The sequence below is a fragment of the Hydractinia symbiolongicarpus genome, chromosome 9 (assembly GCF_029227915.1).
Source record: "Hydractinia symbiolongicarpus strain clone_291-10 chromosome 9, HSymV2.1, whole genome shotgun sequence".
In the NCBI taxonomy this organism is placed as follows: Eukaryota; Metazoa; Cnidaria; class Hydrozoa; order Anthoathecata; family Hydractiniidae; genus Hydractinia; species Hydractinia symbiolongicarpus.
The window spans coordinates 8,417,554-8,423,553 of record NC_079883.1 but is presented as its reverse complement, the minus strand read 5'-3'; the positions used below and the strand labels follow the sequence as shown (position 1 = coordinate 8,423,553).

The 6,000-nt window shown below is 40.5% G+C and overlaps 4 non-coding genes across 4 annotated transcripts; 3 read left to right on the top strand and 1 right to left on the bottom strand.

Annotated features, from left to right (window-relative positions):
- The first annotated feature begins 4,023 nt into the window (after positions 1 to 4,023).
- On the top strand, positions 4,024 to 4,096 carry Trnar-acg (transfer RNA arginine (anticodon ACG)). The gene has a single exon. It is a non-coding gene; the product is annotated as a tRNA-Arg (tRNA).
- Positions 4,097 to 4,418: 322 nt separating this feature from the next.
- On the top strand, positions 4,419 to 4,610 carry LOC130660755 (U2 spliceosomal RNA). Its single transcript, XR_008987952.1, has one exon. It is a non-coding gene; the product is annotated as a U2 spliceosomal RNA (small nuclear RNA).
- A 185-nt stretch (positions 4,611 to 4,795) lies between these two features.
- LOC130659698 (U1 spliceosomal RNA) lies at positions 4,796 to 4,960 on the top strand. Its single transcript, XR_008986903.1, has one exon. It is a non-coding gene; the product is annotated as a U1 spliceosomal RNA (small nuclear RNA).
- A 328-nt stretch (positions 4,961 to 5,288) lies between these two features.
- On the bottom strand, positions 5,289 to 5,407 carry LOC130660458 (5S ribosomal RNA). The gene has a single exon (XR_008987658.1). It is a non-coding gene; the product is annotated as a 5S ribosomal RNA (ribosomal RNA).
- Between the last annotated feature and the right edge of the window lie 593 nt (positions 5,408 to 6,000).

Sequence of the window (6,000 nt, the reverse complement as noted above, 5' to 3'; positions counted from 1 at the left end):
GATCCAATTCGGTTAGCATAGTGCCCTCTACGAAGGAATCTATGCACTCTACCGACTGGAAATTGAAGTCCAGCTCTTGAGGATCTTGTCTTGGCTTTAGCCTTAGCTTTTCCACCTTTTCCACGTCCAGACATAACTGCGATTTGATTTGTAAGTTAATACAAAAACGTACGAATATTTAACGTAAGTGTTAACGAAATAAACTTTACTCGTTTTTTCATCATAAAAATAGGATCGAAATCATGTTTTTTTAACCAATCATAATTAAGTATTAAACAAAAGATTTTTTTTTAACCAATTAAATTGCGTATCGGCGTTTTCGGATCGAATTCGATCCGATTTTTTTACTTATAAACAAAAAGTTTTGACTTGCAGTTTAATGCTTATTTACAAGTTAAGTAGCAAAAATTTTTAACCATGTCTGACGCAGCAGCTAAAGGAGGAAAACAGGCACCTAAAGTAGCCAAGAAAGGTGAAAAAAGAGCCGGCAAAAAAGGAGGAAAGATTGGTGGAACTGGTGAAAAGAAACGCAAGAGAAAGAGAAAGGAAAGTTATGCTATTTACATCTACAATGTTTTGAAACAAGTTCACCCAGATGTCGGAGTTTCAAGCAAAGCTATGAGCATCATGAACTCATTTGTCAACGACATCTTTGAGCGCATTGCTTCCGAAGCTTCGCGTTTGGCTCTTCAAAACAAAAAGTCGACCATCTCTTCTCGTGAAATTCAAACCGCAGTACGTCTTCTCTTGCCTGGAGAACTTGCAAAACACGCAGTCAGTGAAGGAACAAAAGCCGTCACAAAATACACAAGCAGCAAGTAAACCAACGTCTACCAAACACAAACGGTCTTTTTTAAGACCACACATCTTTAAAAAAACATTTACTTGGCGTCACTACAAGTTAACCGAAGTTAATAAAACTTCTAAATAATGTGCTTAAGAACACTAGCCTACATTTAAAATACTTCCCCATGTGTGTGTGGATTAGCTTCACTTTTCATACGTATTATTAGCTGTACTTGCAGAAAAGACAAGTACATTGATCCATGTTATTGCTTACATTTAACTTAACCCAGCTTTTCACGGAAACACTCCCAGGCAAATTAACCCTACAAAGTATTTCTAAATTTTTTTTGTGTCATATATGACATAGTATCGTATAGCAATAAATGTAACTGTGACAAGACTTTACACATTGTGTAATTTGGAAGCGTGCACAAAGTAATGTTTTAAAAGATTTGTGGCTATAAAAATAGCCGTTTTTGTTGAGCAATGACAACGCTTAACCTCCGAATCCGTAAAGAGTTCTTCCTTGACGTTTTAAGGCATAAACAACATCCATAGCGGTAACGGTCTTGCGTTTAGCGTGCTCTGTGTAGGTTACAGCATCACGAATAACATTCTCTAAGAAAACCTTCAGTACACCTCTGGTTTCCTCATAGATAAGGCCAGAGATACGTTTGACACCACCTCGTCGAGCAAGACGCCGAATAGCAGGTTTTGTGATTCCCTGAATGTTATCACGAAGAATTTTTCGGTGACGTTTAGCACCTCCTTTTCCCAATCCTTTACCTCCTTTTCCGCGTCCAGACATATTGATATAGTTGCGTACAGAACGAGTACAAAAACAACGTTTGAGTTAACAGAATTCAGACAGCTTTAAAAAGAGGCCATAAAATTACCTACTGCTCGTGGAAACACCCTAATTAACCAATAGAGTTGCGTCATTACAAAATGTTCCGAACATTTTGTACATTTTTTTAAGTAAAACTGTAGTTTTTTTAAAAATTCGTGGTCTTAATGTTTCAGTAAGGCAATAAATTTGGCATCGTTGGAATTCGCCAAACCTTCTGCTACTTACTAAAAAAAAAAAAAGTCAAAAGCTTTTGTGTATCAGAAGATACAGCCGTTTTCCCGTAGCCAAAAAACACAGATTTTATAAAAATGTTAAAGTAATGAGCGTAATGTCATTATGCAGCCAATCAGAAATTACTTTCTTAGCACCAATCAAATGGTTTGTTTTGAACCTTAGCTGTCAATCAATATGAGAAATAAAACTTTGGCGCGATAGTGCATTTTAGACCGTCTTGTGTATCCGTACTACATCGACTTCTTAAAATATGGCTCGTACAAAGCAAACTGCACGTAAATCTACTGGAGGAAAGGCTCCACGAAAACAACTCGCCACTAAAGCTGCGAGGAAAAGCGCACCAGCTACTGGAGGAGTGAAAAAACCACATCGTTACAGACCTGGTACAGTTGCTCTCAGAGAAATCAGAAGATACCAGAAGTCAACCGAGCTCTTGATCCGCAAGTTGCCTTTCCAGCGTCTTGTGCGAGAAATTGCTCAGGACTTCAAAACAGATCTGCGATTCCAGAGCACAGCCGTTATGGCTCTGCAAGAGGCTTCTGAAGCGTACCTTGTTGGCTTGTTCGAGGATACTAACTTGTGTGCCATTCACGCAAAACGAGTTACAATCATGCCTAAAGACATCCAGTTGGCAAGAAGAATTCGTGGGGAACGTGCCTAAGCATCTTACCAAACAAAAAACGGCTATTTTTATAGCCACACATCCATAAAAAATATTACGGCTAGCTTTTTATATCAAACTTTGTCCTGCTTTCTGTTTAAATTTTATGCTACATAAAAATTTTATGCTACATAAAGTTTGACAATGTTAAAAATATGAAGGGCAAGAAAAGTAAAAGCAAGAAAATAAGAAATTTAAAAACGAAAATACTTAAACTTAGGGAATCTAATCTTAAATTTACTCTTTTTTAACTGTTTAAGTGACTTAAACAAGTTTAACTTTGTACCAAGATAATGTTTTTTTGTAAATGTGTGGCTATAAAAATAGCCGTTTGTTAATGTAATAGCCAGATACACACAAATTATTTTTTTGCGGTCTTCTTTGCTGCCTTTTTGGGAGTCTTTTTGACCTTCTTTGCTGCAGGTTTTTTAGCAACAGGCTTCTTTGTGGGTTTCTTAGCTGCTGGTTTCTTAGCCGAGGCTTTCTTTGTGGCAGGCTTCTTTGCTGCTTTCTTTGGCGTGCTCTTCTTTGCTGGCTTCTTTTTTGGTGTACTTTTCTTTGCAGTAGGCTTCTTTGCCGTTGGCTTTTTTGCTGCGGCCTTTTTCTTAGGTTTTTCTTTTTTTACCTGACCTAGCTTGAATGATCCAGAAGCACCAGTGCCTTTAGTTTGAATCAAATCGCCTGATGTTACTCCTCGTTTAAGAGCCATTTTCAGATGATGATCTGAGTTTTCAGCAACTTTGTAATTTGCATGAATATATTTTGTAATAGCTTGGCGAGATGAACCACCGCGTTCCTTTAGGGTAGCGATAGCAGCCTTGATCATGTCCACATATTTAGGGTGATCAGCTGTCTTCTTTGCAGCAGGTTTCTTCTTGGGTGCGATTTTCTTTGGAGAAGCTGCTTCACTCATTTTTAATGTTTTCTTACAACAATCCAACGATAAACGATGCTTGTTATCACAGTAGAAGTATACTAAACATTACCGTGTAAATGAGATATAATTTAAGACGGTGCGAAGTATGCGGACGTAAAAGTACCACTCCCGGGAATTGATTTGGCGCGAAAACAGAAATGTGTGTTTCTGTACATCGTATAATGTCCGTTTTGGGTGCCGCGACTATGCGAAAGCATGTTAATTTTTATTTGTAGTACGACGCAATAGTCTGCAAGAGAAGCTGCTGGAGTTTGAGGTCTTCAGCATTACATCTAGTCTGTTAATTTGGGCTTCTTCCGCGCTCGTGTTAGGATTTTCATAAAGCGTTCTTTGGTTTGCGTTGCGTATGTCGGCCTACATCATCGACACGGCCTGTTTCCGGCTATTAGGAGCAATTCATATATTGGGCACTGCGTTTCGACTTTTTTATTAGACCACAGTAAAAAAATTCACTCACAGAAGTCCCTTTCTTTCATGGCTACAAACACGAAGAATTCTGTCGTAAGTAAAACGAATGCGCAAGCCAAAATGACGATGGGGCGAAGTCATAAGCATGGCCCTGTGGCCCAATGGATAAGGCATCTGACTACGAATCAGGGGATTCCAGGTTCGACTCCTGGCAGGGTCGCACTGTCGCATTTCGGCTGCATGGTCTACTGTGTAACGCGCGCGCACGTTCTGGCGTAATGCGTTGATAAACGGAATGTACGCAGACATATTGGAAAGTAATATCACGCACTTAGTATCGTCGCCTTTGTTAGCATTCATGTAAGTTACCATCCACTCGCTACAGTCGCTCTCCATCCTACGGCTAAATCAACAGCCGTGATTTTTACTATGTCGCCGTCCATCCGTACGCGGTGACAGTTGTAAGCTTTACAGTAACGTGACATGCTCCACAAGCAGTTACGGTGTGTGGACGATGCCTATCATGGCAACGCTTGTTCTTTATCGCTTCTCGGCCTAATGGCTAAGATCAAGTGTAGTATCTGTTCTTATCAGTTTAATATCTGGTAGGCCATTCTCTGAATGGTCAGTATATTAATCTGATTTTTGGCCTTGGGTCATGGAGGTGGATTCATTCACGCCGTGACCACGGGTTGCCTTGGTGTTGCACTATTACCGATGGCGGCCCACATAAGCAATAAAAGAATAATAGCAGTCCTCTTTCCGACGGCACTCTGCATAGTCTACGGCGGGAACAAAACGCGTACACTGGGGGAGAATACAGCCTATGCCCCGCGACACGGCAGTTTATAACACACTCAAGCCACAAGCATTAACAAACTTTGAAGGGTACCCTCATGCTACGGTGCAGTTCCAACTCATACTTACCTGACGGGGAAGTAAAGACTGATCAATGAGGGTTTTCTTCCAGAGTGAGGCTCTTGCATTGCACTACGCTTGGGCTGACCTCTGCGATTACTGCAAACGTCAGTAACTCGACCGTACAATTTCTGGTAGTGGGGGCCTGCGTCCGCGCTCGCCCCCTCCTTAAGTCAAAATGAATGAGCTTAGAAAAGTTGCGCGGCCAAATGTCGGTGGTGACTTAAACGCTAAGGTAAAACCTCGCTTGGCTGTTACGAAACGTGATTGCGATATAAGTCCTCGGAAGGCGGCGGAATTTTATTTTATTTGCCATTCCGTCAGGGTTATTGGATGATCGGCAATAGATCGAGTTTGTATGCATTTGAAAGCTCTTTTTTCTCGTACTATCACCTGAAAATGTCGTAGGAAAATGTCATAGGAAACACTTTCAACAACCGCCACGTTCCTTAATTGTTATAACAAGAAATATATCACAGCAAATGAAAATGAAAAGCCTACGACACCGGGAGTTCCCAGGCGGTCCCCCATCCAAGTACTATCCCGGCCCGACGATGCTTAACTTCCGTGATCAGACGAGAACGGGTGTGTTCATCGTGGTATGGCCGTAGACATTAGTAGGTGCAAATACGTGCAATTTATTTTGACGTTGTGATCAAATTTTTTTATTTAATTTCTTTGAGTTACTTAGGACAAGGCGTATGCATGGATTATCTATTAGACTTTAAGGTTATAGTTTTGTGAAAAAAACAATGTTTTTTTAAAGATGTGTGGCTATAAAAATAGCCGTTGTTTTCTGAGTGTAGCGGTTTACTTCTTCTGTCCTTTGTCGTTCTTCTTTGGGAGTAAGACAGCTTGAATGTTTGGCAAAACACCACCAGCTGCAATGGTTACACCGCTCAAAAGTTTGTTTAATTCTTCATCATTACGAACAGCCAATTGTAAATGTCTTGGAATAATCCTAGCTTTTTTGTTGTCTCTTGCTGCGTTACCAGCCAACTCCAATATCTCAGCAGATAAATATTCCAAGACGGCTGCTAAGTAAACTGGTGCTCCAGATCCAATTCGGTTAGCATAGTGCCCTCTACGAAGGAATCTATGCACTCTACCGACTGGAAATTGAAGTCCAGCTCTTGAGGATCTTGTCTTGGCTTTAGCCTTAGCTTTTCCACCTTTTCCACGTCCAGACATAACTGCGATTTGATT